The 23175-nt window shown below is 35.3% G+C and overlaps 1 protein-coding gene across 6 annotated transcripts in view; it reads right to left on the bottom strand.

The window, feature by feature from the left end:
- CSMD3 (CUB and Sushi multiple domains 3) overlaps positions 1 to 23175 on the bottom strand; it is a 621549-nt gene that overhangs the window by 514694 nt on the left and 83680 nt on the right. The gene's annotated exons all lie outside the window — the stretch shown is intronic.

The raw sequence follows: 23175 nt of genomic DNA on the forward strand, positions 1-23175 counted from the left end.
CAAAGCTCATAGTATTTACCTGTCAAAATTGCCTAAAGAACAAGCTGAAGAATTTAGCTGTATATACTCACCAGTGAAATCTAGGCATATCTTTAGAGACCAGTTTTGATCGAAAATTGTGTAGCAGATTAGGATGACTTATTTTATTAATGATTGACATAAAATTATTTTCATGTGTTTGTAGATGATCCCTTATTGCACTTTTTACTTTGAATTTAGAATTACAGAAAAATTTAGATCGGAAGGGACCTGTGGAGTTCAAGTAGTTCAACCTACTGTTCAAAGTGGGCTTAAAGTCAGCTAGTCCAGATTGGTCAAGATTTACATTTTCTTTTTCCATTCTTAGAACAAATTCTCTGTGGTCTTTTGTTTGTTTAGGTTTTGCGGGGATTGGTTTAATTTTTTCTGTTGGGTTTTTTTTAGGTTGGTGTTGTTTTGTTGTTTTTTTTAAAATAGCTAGTATAAATAGCTACATAGGTTGGTCTTGAGGACTCAAAAAAAAATGTAAACTCTGATATTTTTATTGGAATAAATGGCATATATATTTAGTTTTGCTTGATATAAGTAGTACAAACACCAATGCTGTTTACTGGTGCGTTAATACATTTGCTGCTGCTTGTACTGAAATTCAGTCTCAGTCTTGTTCTGAAATTGCAAATTAACTGATGAGTTATGTCCTGTCATTATCAGTATTTCTAATCTCATCAGTGTGAAGGACACAGAGTGATGAGAAGCCCAGAATTCAAAAGGTCAGGAAATTATTTGCTAAAAAAAAATTGTAATTGTACTATTAACATTTATTTAATGTTTTGTTTATTTTTAGATTTAAGATACCTTTAGATGAGTTCTATGTAGTGTATCAGTAATTTACCATAAGAGTTATTTGCTGTGGGAATCCTAAGAAGTTTTTTATTGTTCTTTGATGCCTATCTACCTGGTGTCCTTGATAGTCTAAATTAATGGTATTCTATAGATGTTTTTTTCTTAAGCAATCTTTGGAGAAAAACCAAACCAAAACATGACAACTCCACTACAATACAATAGCCAATGTATGTCAGTGGTTACAGTCATGACAGGTATGAAAGCCAAATTATAATAGTACTCACATCACATAACCAGAAAATTTAAAACCATGAACAAAAGAAGCAATGGCCCCTAAAGAAGTATATATACATATTTTTATGTAGCAAGTCATCAGTGTGTGTATCTAGAAATCTACTCTTTGTTTTATCATTGGCAATCTTATGAATAATGTCACTAAACCAAGACTAGATTAAAGAATTTATGTTAATATGAAAAGGTGTAGAATTATTTACAGAATATTTAGGATTATGGAAATGTATTTTTTATTTGATTATGAGATTTTTTTCTAACAGTAAAACAAAGTAATCAAATGATCACATCTCCCAAATAGGCATATGCGTAATTCTTTGATAAGTCAGTATCAATGCAATTTTCCCAATAGCTTGGTCATTAACCAAAAAATACATTAATCCATTGGTTAAGTATCAACACTTGAAAATAAGTCGATCTAATGTAAAACGAAAACAATAATTTCAATAAAACTTTAACTTGCATCACACAGTAGGCTTGCTGGTATCTATTTAGCTACTCAATACTTTTAAAGAGTTGTGGATATAAACTCATATGCAGCAGAAAATAAATACATAGTTATCCCCAAGTATTTAATTTTATGAGTGGTACATATGCACAGCTTAGATGGGTAGGGGATTTTTAAACTGAACACATATATTACTAACACAGCAAACATTACAGCTCCTCATGAAAAACAGACCATTATAAGAGCCATTTGATACCACTTAGCTTTCATGGGTGGACCTTTTATAACCATCATTATGCTGCACTTAGAAAGGATCAGCTTGTTTCCTTAATTTGGTTGCTACACTTAAATTGATAGGAAGAAATGCAGAGGTTTTACTCCTGGTTTAGTAGATGCAAAATTAATCAAAAATTTTAATTAAGAAAAAATTCACATGCAAGTATCACTCAGTAAAACACTAAAGATTTTCAGAAAGGAATGTAATGTAATTCACTCAGACAACTGAAGTAATACTTGAGTAATATTCATTGGGTACAAGGCATTGACCTCAGAGCTTAAGTCCCACTTGTATGTTAAATTCTACATTGTTAGCCAGAATAGTTTCCACTGCCCTTTAAAATGAAACATAGCAAGCACACCATAACTGCAGCACAGATATGTCAGATAAGCAGCAAAATACCAGTAAGATAATGTATGTGCATAGGCCTGACTGCCACTTCTTCAAGGCAGTCACAACTAAATGTCTGAGTACCCTGTAAAAGTAAAACAAAAAGGTGGAACACATGCAAAACAAGAAGTCATCTCCTTAAACTGGTATCATCTGCATATCAAATATGTTTAAAATTTAAATTTCCCATTGAAGCTGAGGGGTTTTTTATCTACAGCAATTTTCCATCTTACTTTCTCTTTGCATATTTCATTCCATTTGTATCAACTTTTTTAAAATTTAAATATCTAATAGATTTATTCAGGGGACTGTCTATTGAAGTTTTAGACACTCTGAGGTACTTGAAACATCAGCACAGAGTTGGTAGATATGACATTGGACCAACATGAGATTCATGTACTTCTGGAAAGATGGACGCCAGGCAGGATCCCTTAGGGATTCTAGATGTGCCTACATCTTATGTTAGGCTCTTCAATCATTCCTTTATAGCCTACCACTTTGGCAGAAGAAATTTATACTAGGACAAATGGACTTCTTCTATTTTTGGGTGGGATTTTCATTCACCTGGTCCTAATCTTCTTTCCCTTTTTGATTTGGGAATTGGCTCATTTAGTGTTCCCTGATCTCATAAAGAGATCCTATAAGTAATTGATACTGGCTCATGTAGTCACAAACCATGGGAGCTAAAAGACAATGTCTACAGAAGTCTGAGAAGAAAATGCATTTCCTTCTGTCTCAATTCTTAAAAAAAATAATTTTGAATTGTGACATTCTACTTGAGTATTTAACTGAGGTGATGCAGTTCAGCTACAACACAGAACAGAGATACAAATTTGTAAATGAATACACTGCATACTAATAACTATGTTTGCTTTGTTCTTGCTAGTGTCTTACAAGCTTGTCAGGCACCTAACACCCACAACAAATGGACACATTATGTGTGTCCAAGGCTACAGATAGTTCTGTGAGTGCAGGAAAAGGTTGACAGATATTTTTATTTATTGGCTTTTCTATGGTAGAAAGATCAGATGTTCATCCTGAAAAACTTGTCTATAGAAATTCTAAATCTTGAGTATTTAAATATGGTGAAAATAAAGATGACATGTCATTTGGAGACACAATATACATTCCGAATTTAGATATTATTTGCATGTTACATTATGATGCTTTGTAAAGTAGTTTCAGTAATGTGAATCTGGCAACGTTTTTCTAATCACCTTACAGCGTAAGAATGGAGAACAGAAACCTGGATTACCTTGAAGCCAGAGAAAAAGTCACATGAGATATGTGATTAAATTACTCCAAGTAGACCCAAGACGGAGGAGAAGAAAATCATCATCACCATCATACTCTTTGGCAAAGAATTAATCCTATGGGTTGTTTGCCATAACTACCCTGTGGTGCCACTTTATCCTCCTGAGGAAAACCAAAGCAGTTGAGGATCCAAAAGAACATCAGAAGCATGAGAATACCACCAGAGAAAGTAGATTCTTGGAAGATTCTGTACAATTTTAACTGTATTTTCAATGTGATTTTTTTAAAATAATTACTTTGAGCAAGAGTGTTAGCAATATTGGAAGCAGATTAGTAATAATAACTGTTATATTCACTTTTACATTTTTATTTGTTAAGAATTCTTGGGAAAATAAGACAGATTTTATTTGAGTCCTCAGATGTCTCAAACTACTCAGGATACAAGTGCAGAAAATTCCCTGATGTACAAATAAAGTGACTAAAGGATGTCTGTTTCCAGGTGAGAGACTAGTTTTAAAGGATTCTCTGTCACATGTATTCTCTGACTCCATCCTTATTTATTTTTTTCAGTAGTGGAAGAAGTCAAATGGAGTCTGAAACAAAACACTGTCTTATGGATGCAGGAATTTATTAATATTCTGTCCCCATTAATCCAAATATAATAAATAAATTCTAAGAAATATTGATATGTTTGCATCTATATGAAAATCTGTAGCAATACTTTTTTTGTTTTGTAAGTTATTGAAAACGACATAATTATTTTCTTTCAAACATGTAATTTGCAGTGTGTCACTCTGCCTCCTGTGAGTTACTATACTCCGTCACATGCTGTAGATTCACAAAAAAAAGGCACCTACAGTTGATCTGTTTTCCTTTCTTTTTAAAGAATATGACTCCAAGAGTAATTACAATCTTTCCATTATAATTTTTTTCACTCTCTTTTTTTAATCATTTTAAAATGACAAATCATCTTAGATTTGTGGTTTTCAAGCTTTTAGAGTCCTGACTGGAAATTTCTGAAGTTTGATCTATCATTTGTTTTCTGCTTTTACCTTGATTCTTAAGATAAACCTTAAACCATATATCAAGTGAACGTTACCTGCATGCTGGACTTTAAATTCATCAAGGAAAGACCAGCGCCCAGCTGCAAGATCAAAATAGAGCAATCTTTTCATAAAAAGTTAAAATTATGGAAAGCAATCTCGATTAGTAATACAAAAGTGCTCCTAGATAAATAGTTTACTTGAGATTGTGATGTGGTAAATAAGATGACTGCATTTCCTCACTGTCTGTAGATCTTAGATATTTGCTGCTTGACAAAGCATTGATCACTCCTTTAAATATGCAGCTTTTAAAAATGTATTTTAACAGCTCTTTGTTTTGCTGTTAGTTTGTTTTTCTTCAGGTCCACAAAATTCTGGCTTTTCTGAAGTGTGTTAGTGATTTCCAAAGAAAATACAGTTCCTCTAGAAGATTTTAGCTTGGATTGGATAGTATACAAAGAGATTTTAAGTGAATAGTATTCTTTCACTTTATCTCAATAAACTTTTGATTAGCTCATAGAAATTTTACAGCATGAAGAGTTTTAGTCTAGTCTGAAAAGTGTAAGAAAAGTTTGTCCCTAATTTATATAAAATAATGCAGAAACGTAAAACGCAAAACATGACATGTCAACCAATCATAACTTTGACTGTAACATTAAAGAGTGTCAAAGCCCATTCATTCTCACTTTTAGTCTGATCTCCAAAGAACTGTTTATTCTTAATGTCATAAGGAGAAGATGGATTCTGAAAAAGAATATGCATAATAAGAAAAATACCAAATATAAAATAAAAGTATGTAAAATGAACTTTTTTATACATTCATTGAGAATCTTCCCCACAGATAAAGCCAAACTTTCTGAAGGCAACAGAAATGTTATTCCATAGTTAGCTGCTACAGGAAATATTTTTAATTATATTTTTTTGTTTTTCTAATATCAGTGTAATTTTTCTTTTCCTACCATGATGAAATTTTGGGTTCAGTGACACATATGCAAGTTGATAAACCTCAGAGAATAGAATTCTTGAAATCCACAGTGCATAAACAAATGAAGCTGCATCACCAGGGGATTTCTCCCGTTAAGGTAACTATAATCCTTCTACCAATTGTTTCATTTGTTACGTCCAGTAACTTTGTATCTGTTATTTATGCCGTTATTATTTATCTGGTTTTTAATACTTGGCAAAGAAAAACATCCTAAACTTAGTAAGGTGCTCCTGGGGCTTGGTTTTGTTGGATCACATGCTGATGAATTTATTAAAAAAAAAACAAAAAAACAACAAATAAAAAACCCAAACAAACTCTCAGAGAAGGCATTGCTTATTTGCATTTTCTAAGATAAAATCATGATCTTCTCCCTCAATTTGCTACTGCATTTGTTATGACAAGCATCTAATTGACTAAAATAACAGGGTTCTTCAGTATTTTTTTCTAGACACAATTTTGTCTTTGTCTAATATTCATCAAATATTTGGTTCTGAGGACCCTATTCCCTTACTTCTACAATTCACGGTATTTTCTTATTTTGAATTCTGAGATATTAAAAAGAGGATGTTATTACTTAATGAAGTATGAATTTTGAATTCTCAGTGTATCCAATCTGACACCCCATATTTTGATTGTCATATATTTGGTTGCCCTCTTACATGGCAATGTAAAATCTAGCATCTGTTTCTCTTCAGTCTGTTCTGCGGTCTTTTTTGCCTATGTCTCTTCCATAATAATTCATCAGACATGTAAGCATTTGTGCTGGCTTTGACTGAGGTGGAGTTAATTCTCTTCACAGTGACTAATATGTTTTGTATTTGTGCTGAAAACAGCACTGATAATACAGGGATGTTTTTGTTACTGCTGAGCAGTGTTTACCCTGAGCCAAGGCCTTTGCTGCCTCCTGTGCTGTCACACTGGTGAGGGGGATGAGGGTGAATGTGAAGTTTGGAGGAGACGCAGCCAGGATAGCTGACCCCAAATGACCAAAAGGAGGTCCCGTACCATATGGCATCACGCTCGTTATACAAAGCTGGGGAAGATGAAGGAAGGGGAGATGTTTGGAGTGATGACGTTTGTCTTTCCGAGTCACTGTTACGTGTGATGGGGCCCTGCTCTCCTGGAGGTGGTTGAACACCCACTTGCCCATGGGAAGCCGTGAATTCCTTGTTTTGCTTTGCTTGCATGTGCAACTTTTGCTTTCTCTGTTAATCTGTCTTCGTCTCAACCTGCTAGTCTTCACACTTTTACCCTTTTATTTCTCCTCCCCTTCTCCCTGGTGGGGGAGTGAGGGAATGGATGTGTGGTGCTTAGTTTAGCCAGCTGGGGTAAAACCACAACAGCATCTCTGATCTCTGAAGAGCAAACTGAGCATCTCATCTACCAGTAGAAAGTTTCAAAAGCTCTGCAAACTATTTAAGTAGCAGTAGCAGTCATCCATAAATGGTAGTCAACAAAAAGGCTAGGAAAGGCAAGGAAATATGCTTTCAAAAATTAAATTATATATTTCACTACCAAGATCTTTGATGAAACAAAATGTCTTCTATGTCATTAAATACATTATTTAAACATCACCGGTGCTTTTAAGTATATGAAAGAGTAACTAAATAATTTATTTTAAAACATAAAGTTATGTACAACTGCTAACTACATATATTTCTACTTTTGAATAACACCATGCCCCTTTAAAGTGATCCAGAACATATTAAGCAATGCTTCTGCTCCTTTTTGGAAACTGAATAGTTCATATTTCACACACAAAGGTATACAGGTCATTCAGTTTGAAGTATATCTCATGCTGTTGGATTTCTATATCAAATTCCATGCTTGAGATGTAGCTCTAACCGTTTTAGCATCTTTTACTCTATCAGTATCCACTGTAAAGTAGCATGAATGCCACAAGAGAAAGTAGATTTTTTTTCACTCCTGCTATTGTTTTCCCATGCAGTTTACCAAAATTGCATTAATCTTCCCAAAAAAATAAATAGGAAATTTTTCATATTGAAAATATGAAAAATACATGTGAAAGTTACTGTAAAAAGATTGCTTGGATATCCAAAAATATTCATTCCACAGCACAAGAGAACAGAATAAATCAGGTTGGAAGGGACCTCGGGAGGTTTGTTTGCTCAAACAAAGGAGGGGCAGGTGTGAGGTCAGTCCAGGTTGTTCAGGGATCTATACAATTAAATCTACAAGCAGAGAGATGGCCCAGCCTCTCTGGGCAGTCAGAGCCAATCCTTAACTGTCCATGAGACATACTCTGTCAGCCTCTGTCACTTGATCTAAGTAACAGACCTAAGTGACCACAAATACCACAGGAGAGAGGACCTTGCAATTCTAACATGCTTACTCTGATGACACACACCAAAGTCAGAAAGCGCTGTTCTCCCAGCAAAGGAAGAGGTCCAAGGAATATGATACCAGTATTCAGGCTTGTTTTAAATGCCCTAACCTCTGTAGAGAGACAGTTCTTTTTCACAGCCCTTAATTTAAATATAATCATGGAGCATAGAAAGCTTTGGGTTGTGAGGCACCTTTAAGTCCAAGTCCCCTGCAATAAGCAGAGACATATTCAACCAGATGCGGCTGCTCGGAGCCCCATCCAACCTGACCTTGAATAACTCCAGGAATGGGGCATCTACCACCTCCCTAGGCAACCTGGTCCGCTGTTTCATGACCCTCACTGTAAAGTATTTCTTCATTATATCTAGCTTGAATCTACCACCTTTTAGTTTAAAACCATTAACCTTTGTCCTACTAAACAGGCCCTACTAAAAAGTCTGTCTCTATTTTCCCTATAAGCCTCCCTTAAGTACTGAAACGCCGCAATAAGGTGTCTAGAACCTCTAGCAGAGAGGATGGGAAAAAAAATCAAATCTCAGAGGACAAAACTAAGTAAATATAGAGGTTGCCAAAGTTGAGAAGCATGATATTTAACATGTCAATCTGCTAAACTGATGGTGAAAGTTAAATTTCACTGTAGAACTCATAACGAGTTTTATGCTTTATCATCACAGCAGGGAAAGTAAACTTATTCCCACATAAAAAAATGCTATAAACCTTTGTTAGTTGCTATCATTATTTATTTTTCATACAGATCTTACAAGATCATTTCTACATCAAGCAGATGTACAAAGTGCATCAAGCACTGAATTGCTAGCCAGTTGAAGGAGGTGATTGTCCCACTCTGCACTGGTGTGGCCTCACCTCAAGTACTATGTGCAGTTTCAGGTGCCACAATATAAGAAAAATATAAAGCTGAGAGTGTCCAAAGGAGGACTACAAAGATGGTGAAGGGCCTTGAGGGGAAGCCGCATGAAGAGCAGCTGAGGTCACTTGGTCTGTCCAGCTTGGAGGAGACTGAGGGGAGACCTCACTGCAGTTACAACTTCCTCATGAGAGGAAGAGGAGGGGCAGGCACTGATCTCTTCTCTGTGATGAGCAGCAATAGGACCTGAGGGAACACAATGATTTTATGATTCCACGCTCACACAAGGACATACTACTTTCCTTAGTTTCCAGTATACATTTGGGGTGGGGTTTCTGAGTTACTTCTTAAACTTTTATTTCTTGGCTAGATAGAAGAATGGAAAAAAAAAAAGAATTCTCACATTTTAAAAAATTAAAAAATTAGTACACCTGAATGTTTCTTAGAGTAAAAGAACACTATTTACATCCTAAATATGAATTTAAGTTTCTGAAGATGTGAGAGTCTTATATATAACCTGATGGATAACATCAACAATATTTCCATGATTATATATTTCTGATTGGTTTATTGACTGCCAGAGTAAAACTAATTTCTTGTCAGATTTTCAATGCTGTGGTCTTTTCTCACATCCTTATTCTATGCACCTACCCATGCAATCAGGCCTTTCTGAGCTTTGAGCAGAACAGACCACATCCTAACAGCAAGTTCCAAGAATGTCCAACGCTAAAATGTCCAGAAGCAATAGTAGCTAACTCAAATGAGGATCAAATAAGCTCCAAAAGAATTCTGGTGGATTGGATCACACAATCACTCATGATGGTAACCAAGTCACTCACTTGATACACACTCACAACAATTAATCAAATTGAAAAGTGTCAAATTAAAACTGGCAAGGTGAAGTTCAATTACCTCACTGAACTAGTTCCTTAATTAATCCAAAAGTTTAAAAGTATTCAGAAATGTAACATGTAACTAATAAGTAAATTCAGAGTTAAGCAATATATCACTGATGGAATAGCTAGAGATTTAGGAAGGATATGAAAATCTCATGATTCAAGAAATCAATTAATATGTAGGTAGTGAGTTAAACTGAGGCTCTGTAATGTGCAGATTTCATGTGTGCATTGGGGGCAGGTGTCAAGGTTTCAATAGTGGGGAAGGCTCTGTGAGGAGAGGCCAGGGGTTGCCCTGTGCTGGACAGAGACGGTTCCAGCCATCTCCAGTGGACCCACTGCAGAACGCACCTGAGTCCATCAACAAAGTTGGTGGCATCACTATGAAAACATATGTTAGAAGGGGTAAAATGCTGCACAAGCACTGAGGAAAAAAGTGTGAAAAACAGACCTGTGAACACCAGCACCAGAGAAGGAGGACATAGTGCTCCAGGCAACATAGCAGAGATTCCCCTGCATCCCATGGACAACTATGCTAGAGCACGTATGCCTTCTCTAGCCACACAAGATCAGATGGATATTGCCCGAAGTTATTGAAGCCCATGGAGAACAGGCTGGACTAGGGAAAAGTGTAAGCAAAAAGAAGCAGCAGAGAGGTAGGCACTAACCACAACTCCAGATTCCCCATCTCCTCTGTGCTGCTCAAGGAAGGGGAAGGTAGAGAAATAAATGGAGTGAAGTTGAGCCTGAGAAGAAAATGGTAGGGAGGGAGAGAAGATGTTTTAGCTTGTCTTTATTTCTCACCATCCTGCTCTCTTTTTAATTGGCAATTAATTAAAATAATTTTCCTGAAATTGAGTCATTTTTGCCTATGATTATGTCCTTGCTTAGGCTGGAATAGAGCTAATTAATTCTATCCCAGTTGAAACCAAGAAAGTGATTTGATAAGCGACCTCCTGGACTTATCTTGACCCAGGACTTTTTCTATGTTATTTTCTCTTGCTGTCCTGTTTTTGAAGGGGAGTGATGGAGTGGCTGGTGGGCATCTGGCAGACAGCCAAGGTTAACCAGTACAACCTTTAATGTTCTTTCTTAAATGCCAATTCAGAACAAATATTTTTTAAATCCCAGAAGTGTATTGGAAAGAGATAACACTTCTCTACTGAATAATAGACAATTAAGCTTGAATCTCTTTAGGGTTTAAGTTTTTGGGTGTCCTTGTGTGCATTCATGTGTACATGTTGACAAGTAATTAAAGATGTTGAATTGCAGTTGAGTATTGCAAGACTGAATTGTAACATCCTAGTAAATTTTCCTTCCAAGGAAGCAGTCACTTACCCACTGAATCAGGAAGAAAATAAGAAATGTAAAGGTTTCCTTAAAAGCATTCCAATTAAAATATGAATAGGAGTAACTCCTATAATTTTTACATGTATATTCAATCAGTTTAAAATAAGTAAACAGAATTTGTCTTTATAGTCTGTAAAACAAAAGAAACTAGATTGAGCAGGAGTGGCTGACTGGGTTCAAGTTTACTCTCACTTTTTACTCTCACAATTCATTAACAAATTGACATATGATTTATGAACTAATTTATTTTTGTCAAGTGACAATTTTTCCCCGTCAAAATGCAAAACTTCCCATGCAATCTATTATTTTATAAAATAATGATCATAGGTGCAGGCTGAACATTTTAAATTGAACAACTGCTTTGATCTAAACAATAAAGTACTCATCAGGTTCTGGTATCATCATTATATTCTTTATAAAACAAGTTTCTAAAAACTGCCATCATCCATTATTAGCAGGAAACTTTTCTTATACAACTGTCCACTTCTTTTTTAGCATCAGAAATGAAATAGACTTTATAAATTATTATCTTCCCTATAGCAGTCAATTTATTTTAATATATAAAAACAGCAAGAAGAACTTCAAATGATAAGAAGAACCAGACATCCCACTACCATACAAATAGTGTTTAAAAATCTCTAGGGTGTGGATTTGCCTGCTTCTTGGGGAGAAAAACTGGTCAGAACAAAACATATCAAAATAATAACTTGGAGAGTACTTGAAAGCAACCTAGGTCCTTAAAGTAACTAGAATGAAAAAAAAATGAAGCAAGTAGAACATATTTTTAGCCTCCGGCAGCTAGAACATTGTGACAATATAGTTTATTGTCCTCATCTTCTTAAATCTGGGTAAAAATGTACGGTACATTTTAGCAGATCTTGGAGCTTTCAAAACATCAAAGGAGAGGAACCTGCTCCTTCCTGTTTTCCCAGAATTCTGACACTGACTTCACACCAGTTCTAGTGATTTGCACACTTCTCTTGATGTGAATTCATTTAACCACTCCGATGAAGAGCTAATGCTTCAAAATAAACCCACATCAATTCAGTCATCAAAGGGGAGCATATCCACAAAATTATATGCCTGAGGAGTGCCAGAGCCAATGGAAAAAAGTGAAGGATAACACTGCCAAATTCAGAGGTACATGGGAGACGGATTTGCTTCTGTGAGTGACAACAAGCTTTTAGATGAGTTGGACTATCTTTTGTAACTTTGCCTTAATGTGTGAAAATAGCGCAATATGGAAAGGAGAGATGCCATATTTTGCTTATCACTGTTGTGAGTGCCAGGAACTTCCAGAACAGCTTCAACTTATACTAAATATTCTGTAGAGTTTTGGAATTCATCCACAAGCAAAAAGTTTATGACATTATCACCACACATGTTATTTCAGTTCTGGTACAGAGATAAAGTTGTAGTAGAAAGACATGTGAAGGGGTAAAAACTATCTGCATACATTTCAGAATGTATGCTTTTAATAGGAAAAAGTCAGTATTATAATATTGAGTTACTGCAACAAATAGAATAAAACCTACCTAGCTGGAAAACTGACTGCAATAGTTAAAAAAAAACAAAAATACAAACCAACCAACAAATAACAAAAAGCAAAAAACCCCCAATAAGCAAAAACAAATGAAAAAGCCACCATGGACTTTATTTCATCCCTTTTCTTCCAGAAAACTTTCACTCTGAGTCAAAAAGAACCTACTTTTCTCACAGGCCCCCTGTTCACTTTAAAGGACAAAATAAGAAAATGTAGGCAGAGTATGCAGAAAAGAGTAAGAGAGGAAGTCCAGAGGATGCTAGAGTAAGATGTCTCTCCTCCAACATGGGGTTTCTACTATGTTCATGACTATGTTTCTACTTAGAGGTTGGAGCACATGGTGCTTCAAAGCAGAGTCTGAATCCCCTGCAGTAGAGAAAGAAATATGAATAAAGATTATTTTTGACCACTGCAGGGAGAAATTAAGCTCTCAATTTCCCATATCCATTCTGAAATGCCCTGGAGGTGGGAAGGGTAAAGAAGCAACAAAACAGACAACCAAATTAAACACAAAGTGGAGAAGAAGAAAGACAGGTTATGAAGGAAAACATTTTATATTTACAGATCTGAAATTCTGAAAAAGGCAGATCTGGGAAAAAAGTTGTGACACTTCAGGTGCTATTTATCCCATCAAACCAGAAATGAGGCCCTATAACAATCTTTACAAACCCAGAAAAGTAAAGGGTTCTAAATTAATGTATCTATTAAATAAGCTCAATACATACACTATGTAAGCATAAATTACATAAACATATGATTTTCAGTCTCATAGCAGGTAATTAACTAAATACTGCTTATTACATGTAAGATACCATAGCAAAACATCTAGCAAGAAAATGAAAAGCATTTTTTAAGGAAATAGTACTTGAGTTTAAAATAGAAGATAAGGTCCCACTTCCAAGGGAGAGAAATCTGAATTAAAAATTTGGACTTGGAAAATGTAGATTATTTTCCTTTTCAGTTTTGCTCCTTCTCCTACAGAATGCATGTGTAGCCTTTCCCATTTCTATCCCCACAATACTAGAAGACTTTCGAGGAATGAAAAAACTCTCCAGAGTATAATTAAGTTTCTGATTTCCTAAAAAATATTTCAATAATTAAGTGTAATTTTTCACATTAATTGACTGCTCTCTTCAAACATCTCCTATGATATGAAATGAAAATTAAAAAATACCAATTATAAGAGTAATTTTTATTACATGAAACATTTTTAATCCAGTATAATATAACAGAAGGCTGCCAGGTGCCTTATTCTAACCTCCACTTTTTATAATCTTCCAGTAACTGATCCAACAAAGAGGAAATATTCCCAAAATTAACAAAGATGTACCACAATCATTTCATGAAAGAAATTTTCAAAAATTCCGTTACTTTTGCTGAAATCAGGTAAGAAAATGCAGCTAGTGTTTGTCTCTGTATTTAGGTTTGGATAATAGCTATGTGCTTATAAAATGTTCATCTGTAAATAATTATAGATCTACAACTAGCAAGTACCTTGTAATAAACGGGGGTATGTTTAAATAAAAATAAATTTATAATAGAAATACGACTCCACTTAGCTGATCTATTTTGCCATCATCAAAGAATAGGTTAGTCTGTGTTATATGGATTCCATATCAGAGCCATTTTGACTGACATTAACAGAATCAGACAGTAGAGAAAACAAGACTTTTAAGGGAAATAATCATTAATGCAAACAGGATATCTCACAGAAAAAAGAGAATGAGTGAGCCATCCACATTTCATACCAACATAAGGAGTTACAGTTGGTACTTTTTACTACTGTAACTGATAAAGACAGTAAAACAAAAAGCCCATGCAGGAAGTTTCAGACATTTTCATTGTCCTTATATTATTTGGATACGTGCTTTATAAAAATTTTAAATATAACTTTTTCAAACCATTGAGTAATATAGTCCAAAATGTGAAAGATTAAAAATTATTTTCGTACACAATCCATTTATGATAGCATACAGAGAATAGGATTTTTTAGGACATTCAAAATTGGTCCTCTGTACCTTTCTTGAAATTTTATCTTTGAACTCAATACCAAGAATAACTGACCACTACTCTAAATACCAATCTGGAAAAACTCACTTTGTTTAAGCAAACATATTTTTATTAAAAACCAACAAACATAATAAATAAGTCTGTGTGATGAAGGTTATAATTATTATTTTAAAAAAAGAAAAAAAGTAACTCCTGGTTTTGATATGACTTCTTCATGGCTTACTATCAGTTAAAAAATTTCCAACAGCTGTATCACATAAATCAGTATTAAGAACCACTGCCATATAAATCTGGATCACATTAGCATAATAATGAAACCTGGTATTACAGCATGTTGATCAATAACCTTGTGCGGTTCTAAACAACAAGAAAACAATGTCCAATAATACTCTGGGGGAAAAAAAGAAAAAAGCCCAAGCTTAATTTCCCTAGACAATCATCAAGAAAACCTTAGGTACAGAAAGATTAAACACAGGTCATATTGCTAATTACATGTGCTAGGCCAGAAATAGAAACTTGTCTAGAGTATTTGTTGTTATGGAATTTTTGTGATTTTGTAAATTTGGTAATTTAGTGAAATCCTAAAAAAAAATTGATCTTCAAAGAGGCAACTGACAGATAGAACTGCAAAGAGGAAATGGTTAAGTCCAAAAAGAAAATGATGAGATTATGATTAATTATGGTGGTCTTAGAAAGGTAGAACAGAGATGGATAAAACAATTTCACTCAGGAGCGTGGAATGGAATGGAATAAGAGATAAATTGTAGAAAATAGATAAATAGTGAGAGCAATATTATGAAAAGGGGAAGGTACAAATACATTCAGTATTTTTCATGTAAAACACTAGTCAAATCCATTGTTTTCCACTTTAACTTCCAAAAAGAGAGACATCTTCATTCTAATTTTTTTGCCCTAACTGTAAGCTTACAATAGCTTATAGAATTTATTATACAGACACTGAGAATGAGAATTGTCCCTATTATTTATATGTGGAAACATACTAATACTTTCTATAGCCTTTAATTTGGAAAAAAAAAAAGCAGCTTTAACTTATTTACAGAGTGAATAATATTTTTTTTCCTATCTCTGAGTTCTGTATTTTGGCCAGTCAAGAGGTTTACTTGATTTATTTTTTTTTTTAATGTCTGGAGAATTTTGTGATGTTTTTATATTTTAAGTATTTTTTTCAATTTTATATTTAAATATATTTTCACTTCCTATATTCACTTGAAATCACAGAGGAAAGAAAAATAATTAATAGAGATTATTACTGCCATGATTCATTTTCCCATGGTCTGGGTTAACAAGTTTACAATGGCACTTGGACTAGGCAAAGAATATTTTTGCAATTTTCAATATCAGATTGCTATGAAAGGTGATTAACCTGATTTGCATGTCACTGTGACTTTTTAATCCAGGTTTTATTTATAGACTGGAATTATCAAGTACCACAGTACATAACGAAGGCACGAACCCAAGAATTTACTTAGCTTCAAATTAGAAAAATAAAAACCCAAACAATACTTTGACTTAATTCCAGATTTTACCATGGTAGATAATTTTGTCAGTTTGAAAATAGTGTCCTTTAATATTTACTGTTTCCTTCAAATAGTAGAAATCTTTTTGCAACTTATCAACAACTACTTTCTAAATGACAACTGAAATACTTCAGTAAATGAAAACTTACAGTACAAAAATAGCCTAAAAGTACAGCTGTTATCAGCACTCAGATTTTGCCATTTTTGTGTATGTACACAAAAATTTCATTTGGGAGTTTATATGGGTCTACTATGCCCTTTACAGCATCTATCTCTTTTCATTCCTGTCATATCTCACTTTTTAGTTACTAAAGTTACTCTTTCTTTTTTTTTTAAACTGGTGTAATAAAGATTTACATATATGTACTCTCTCTCCACAACCTTCCTCAATTTTGTATTTAGTATTTATTAGTTAGATCATTACACTAGGCCCTTTTCATTTCAGCAGCACGCAACATTCCACCCAAAAATATGAGCTCCATTCATTGTAGATAGGTGCTGGTTACTCCAGAGAAGCCTTCTCATCAACAATTTAAATCACCTTGTAAAAGAGTGTTAGAGAAATGTTGATCTGCAGGCTTTAGCACTAGAAGTCTTTATTGGTTTCTTTCAGACCACAGTTAAGAATAAACAGCATTTGTCCAAAACGAGATTCCTTTTTCATAGTATTAGAAAATCTCAGTAAAAACTTAGTCTACTTATATAGTTTTAGTATGGTGGATGTGTGACTTTAAACTGTCAGCAAGAAAAGCAAATCTCTTTCATCTTAAAGAAACTTCTAATATTGTTTAAAACTGGACAAAATACACATTTGTCTCTTCGCATGATTTGTTTCATACTATAGGGCAGCAGCATTTAATGAGCAAAATTACTTCAGCCTTTTGAACAGAAGTTATAGATGTATAGAAGTTAAGTTTCCCATACAACTTGAAAAGTAGATGCGTAGTATATATGTTTCACAATGCAAAAATCAAAGCATATTGGACCATAAAAGAAACCTGTATAAATTCGTGACTGAATTTGTAAATCCTAATTAAAAAGACACTTTTGCATAACTATCTGTGTTACTATATTTAGATCCCAAAGACTTTCATTGACTGCAGAAGAACCGACAGTGAATTTGGGGACTTTTTGATGCTACTAACAGTTAGAAAGAAACTCTGGAAGGGTTTTTTGCCTTTTTTTTTTTTTTTTGGGGGGGGGGGGGGGGGGTTGGCAGGATAAGTCACTCATCCATATCAATATATTCAGGGAATTCCAATATATTTTTGACATTAACTTGTTCTTAGGTAAATAATTTGGATGATAAAATATTCACTTCCAGCTGTGCAATGAATCTATAGGAGTCAGTAACAAGTGATCACAGTCACAATTTAAGGCAAATATTAGAGAGACAGAGAGAAAAGTTCTCTAGCTCAAGCCTTATGCCTGATCATTACTTCATTCTAACTAGTGTATATGTAAATACCCACACAGACATACATATATTCACACAAAAACTCATATCTTTTTCTGGCTTTCTGCAGACATACCAGTTAAAATGGAAGGATGATGCCTTTCTTCAAAAACAATAGAAACAGTCTATAGGAACTACACGTTCAGGGTTTAGTTTAGCAACAGTATATGGTTGTTCCAGGTATATTCTGATTCTGTTATCAACTTTATGAGGTATGTTTATTGATACTCTCAACTGCAACAATACAAGGTGAATTTAACAACTGGTTTAAGAGTTACTTTTCTGTCATGTAAACAGGTCTAGAAGTTAGACAACCCTGTAACAGCATGAGCCTTTCCCATAGACTATAACTTTCTGGGACAAGACTATTATTGTGAACTATCATTCTTTTCCTTTTTATAACTGAAACACAGGTGGAAGACTAATGGCCACAAACTGTGCTAGCATGCTGTGTTACAATGTCATATAAGTTTGTCATATATAAGTGGCCTCCACAACAAAAATCTTTCCTTCCTAGGCTGTTTCAAATCCCATAAAGGAATTTAGCAACACAAAGAAAAACGAATAAGTAACATTTTTGGTTCTGAGAGACCACCACTCTATAAAACTTGTATGTGCACTCTCCATATGAAGTCAGTTACCAGTTAAAGCTAGTTACCCACTTTTCCAAAGGAGATAAATAATAAATCTCAGAGACTGTAAAAAAGTTTTTTCTTGCATTAGTAAGAAAATTAGTTAGTAAACAACCTAGTCCTGTATCCATCAGCTAATTCAAAGTAGCCAAACTGGCCATCCAATTCAAAGAAAGATATGCTATGGAAAGCTGATAATGGGAAAGTACCTTCTTAAGATCACTTAGTAGAAAGTACCTCCACCTTCAAATAATTGCCAAAATTTTAGTTGGTTGGCTGGGTTTGATTTAGTTTGGCTTGATTTGGTTCAATTTTGGGTTTGGTTTTAAAACCTTACGATTTAACTTTGGATTTCCTTCCTAGCTAACCATTTCTTCCCAGCCTGTAAAAATCTTGGTTCCTTTGCAGTAATATAAGCATAAATTCAAGAGACCAGTTGTACCTTGTCTGGGCAAGCACATTCTTTTATCAGTTTTAATTATCTACCTTTCTCTCTCAATGAGTATTTAGACATTTAATATCATATCAAAACATTCCCAAGAGTATAGAATAATTATATGTTCTTTCAGCTCTGCATTTATAAGCATAATGCCAAGCATTTTATTGTTTCAATATAATTTTTCATAAAAAATAAAATTTTCAAATTGAAAAAAAAGAAATTTCATTTAAATGTCTTGTCTACTCAGAATCCGTCTTGGAGCTGAATATCTGTGTACCATTACATTTACTATTATATTCTGTTACATTTCTTTCAATTGTCTGTTTCTCTTATCTACAAATTTTGCCTTATTTATTGCTGTGTATCCCTACCGATTTTCAGTTCAACATTCAATATATCTCCTATTTACACTTTTGCAAAATTTGTTTATTCATGCAATGAAAACTTTCTTATTAAGATTCATTCAGTTCTGTTATCGTTCTCATCATTTTTTGCTTTGATTGCTGGTTCACCGTGCCCTCCTTCTTTTCTTAATTGCCACTGTTCCCTTCTTCATCTGCCTTCCTCTTCATTCTTATTACTTTCTGTATCCTTATCTCCTCATTGGTCTTTGTCTAGCACTTTTTTTATTTTCTCTTTCTTTGTAAGGGAGAGTGTCATTCAGTTTAATTTTGTTCACTGGTCCCTAAATTCTCATTCCCTCCTTTCTTCTCTTTCTATGTAAATAGTGGAGAAATCTAGAGAACTGTGGAGCAGTTGAAATAAAAATCAGTGACTCAGTGATAAGAGGTTTGAAGGTGTTTCCAAAGTGGTGAATCCTTAATTTGTTCCTAATCAGCTCCCAGTATCTTCTCTGGTTGACAATTTGGACAGGAAGTGAACAGTGGTGAGGGAAGGAAAATGTGTATACTTAGGACATAATAAACAGTCAGAGCTCAAAAAAGGGCTACAGTTGACAAGGGAAGCATTTTGAAGTTCAGTAAATGGTCCATTGTTGCCCTATCAACAACTCCTGTTCTACATAAATAACCAAAAAGACTTAAACAAGTGAGTGAAAAAAGAAGCTTTTTAAGTTCCAGTTGTCAAGGTTAGTTGTCAAAGAAGACCTAAATTACTGCAAATACTGCACTTTGACATGTTTTAAAGCCTTAACAGCCAAATAGTCAAGGAGATCTTATCTCTGTCAGATTCGATCTAGGACCTCACAGAGTTGACATTTTTTCTTTATTAGTGTTGTCTGCTAACTTAAGCAACTGTTCTATTAGTAAATTAAAGGTACAGAACTAATTTGGAGTTAGATACTCCAAATTCCATTTGAAATGGCAATAATCTAAATGAAGTGATAACATAGAAAGAGTCTTTTATGTGATTTAACCAAAAAAGGAATCGTTCATATGAGAAATAAATTACAAAGAACCAAAGCATACACATGTAAGAAGTAAAATGGAGCTGCATACAAAACAACTTGGATTCAGAAAGGAGAATCAACACACCCTCGTGTCATTTTCCTCAGACAAGACATTGGCACCTGCACTCCATGCACTACACATGGCTCAGTGCGAGGGAACAGTCGTCATCCCATCTTTGTCTGGGGAAGCCATGGGGATACGACCCAGTGGGAGCATCCATCATCTTGGTTTTGTTCCCAGTGGTGAACACCTTTTTCTGGGTAAAACACCTTCTCTTTTTATATATTTTTTTTACTAATATTGTTATTGCTATTGTGCACTTCTTACTCGATTGCTTTGTGCTTTCAGGAAATTGTTATCTCAATCCAGTCTCTGCTTTTGTCCCTCCCTTACCAGAAGGAGTGCAGGAAAGGGAGTGGCTTATTTGGAGTTTAATTTCTGGTTGGTGGTAAAACCACTGCACACTGACATAGCAGAAGTGGGGGAAGAGGGAGGAAAAAGCAAGGAAAAAATGTGGGGCTTTTTTTTGCCCTCTGGTTTTGATGAGAACTAATATGAGAAAGATTGGAGCACTTGCTCTAAGGATAATATATAGTAAATACATAAAAAGAAATAATAGCATAATAGTTTCCCAGAAAACTTAAGCTAAGGCATTTTTCTGGGAAATAGTAAAGAACGTAACAGACATATAAATGTTCACAAAGACATATGGATAAAGTTCAAAGGACCAGGAGAAGGAAGGCATATGAGTAAAAAAAAAAAGTTTACTGTAGCTACCAGGGTGGCATTAGTTGAAATAACAAGCTGAAGGCTGCACTAGTAACCTAGCAGAATAACCTAATAGCTGCCCGTTTGACACACACTCATATCTGTTAAAAGGAGAAACACATATGCAGCATAGTTAGAATAAGAAATGCAAAAGCAAGCAGAAGTATTAAAAATGAGGGCACTAGAAGTTTCTGCTAGTGCCAATATTCATTCTTTTACAAGCCTTCTTTCATCGTAACATTTCTGTAAGATAATTATGACAACTTAGCAATGTGAGATGTAAATTACAATTCTTTCACTTTAAAAATAGGAAGTTTTATAGGCAAAATTTAGTCTCCCTGAAATATGTTTTCCCCCTTTTAATACTGAGAATTGCTAGTATTTTTCATGCATGCACTTTCTGAGCCCTTTCTAATAAAGAATGGTGTGAAACAAGGCTGCGTTCTCGCTCCTACCCTATTCACAATCTTTTTCAGCATGATGCTCCAAAGGGCCATGGCAGACCCCGATGATTAGGATGGTATCTACATTCGATATCATACTGATGGAAGCCTATTCAACCTAAGGCGACTTAAGGCCCACACCAAGACCTTAAACCATCTTGTCCGGGAGTTGCTTTACGCTGATGACGCCGCCCTTGTTGCCCACACAGAAGCAGCTCTGCAGCGTTTAACATCCTGCTTTGCAGAGGCTGCTGAGCTCTTTGGGCTGGAAGTCAGCTTAAAGAAGACAGAAGTTCTCTATCAACCTGCACCTCAGGAAGTCTTCCATCATCCCCACATCACCATTGGCCAATCAGAGCTCAAATCAGTCCAGCAGTTTAATTACCTAGGCAGCCTCATCTCCTCGGATGGTAAGATTGATGAGGAGATAGACAACGAATTAGCAAAGGCATTTAGTGCCTTCGGAAAGCTTCATAAAAGAGTTTGGAGAAATAAACACCTGAAGAAAAGTACAAAGATCAGTGTTTACAGAGCCATTGTGCTGTCTACTCTCTTATGTGGATCTGAATCATGGGTCATCTACCGCCACTACCTGCGTCTCCTAGAACGCTTCCATCAACGCTGTCTCCGTACAATCCTAAACATCCACTGGTCAGATTATGTGACCAATACATCTGTTCTAGAACAAGCAGCAATCACAAGTATTGAGGCCATGTTACTGAGAACACAGCTGCGCTGGGCAGGGCACGTCTCAAGGATGAAAGATCACCGCCTCCCTAAGATCCTGCTTTATGGTGAACTCGCCACTGGCTGCCGCAAGACAAGAGTCCCAAAGAAAACATACAAGGACTTCCTGAAACAACATCTCAGCCTCGGCCATATTGATCAACATCACTGGTCTACTCTGGCCTCCAATTGGGAGGCCTGGAGACACACCATCTATAACGCTGCTGCTTCTTTTGAGAAAGCACGCAGGATCACTCTCGAGGAGAAAAGACAACACAGAAAGAATCATGTCCTGCAGAATATACCTCCTAAGGAGTCTTTCTGCTGTGCCTTTTGCAATCGGACCTGCCTATCTCGTATTGGAATCATTAGCCACCAGTGTGTTTGCAACAAATGTGGATAAAGCCTTCCCAAATCTTCGTTCGTGAAGCCTAGCCATGATGATGACTTCATGCTATTTCTTTTTAAAGGAAGAAAATAAAATTAGTAAAATGGTATTTTTACTTTGGATTTTGTTGTTGATTTGGGTTTTTTGTTTTAAATTATTAAATAACCTGAATGTTTTTCAATAAAATTTTAGATGTAGAGAAAATGATGGATAATTCTATGATTTCAACACTCTCAAATCAACAAATGAAAATTTTTCTGAGAAAGTGTACCTTACATTTGTGACTGGTTTTGAGCCAAAACACATTTGATTATGTTTCAGTAATACCTGGCACATTTATGATGGAGAGACAGGTACCTGACAGTATTATCAGGCCAGGAGCAAGCACTAATGGGGTGACAGCAGGGTGCTCAACCCATCTACATGGGTATTCCCTTATCAGCCAGGGAAAGCACTCATTCTGCTGCTTCTGTGGTCCTCTGGACCACTGAAGAAGGTCCAACTCTTATAGCATGGTCAGAGAAGCCAGGTTGGTTTCTTGTTCTGGCATGTCCGATGTTTTTCCATGCCCTTTACAGTTAGCATAGCCTCGCCCCAGAACCAACTCACCTACCTGCAACTGTAACAATATTTAATATTAACCGATACTAAGGATTTGCTTTTAATTTTACATATTTAACACCCCTTTTTTCCTCTCCTCTCCTCTCCTCTCCTCTCCTCTCCTCTCCTCTCCTCTCCTCTCCTCTCCTCTCCTCTCCTCTCCTCTCCTCTCCTCTCCTCTCCTCTCCTCTCCTCTCCTCTCCTCTCCTCTCCTCTCCTCTCCTCTCCTCTCCTCTCCTCTCCTCTCCTCTCCTCT

This window comes from Neopelma chrysocephalum, unplaced genomic scaffold (assembly GCF_003984885.1).
Source record: "Neopelma chrysocephalum unplaced genomic scaffold, ASM398488v2 Primary Assembly neopelma1_66, whole genome shotgun sequence".
Taxonomy (NCBI): Eukaryota; Metazoa; Chordata; class Aves; order Passeriformes; family Pipridae; genus Neopelma; species Neopelma chrysocephalum.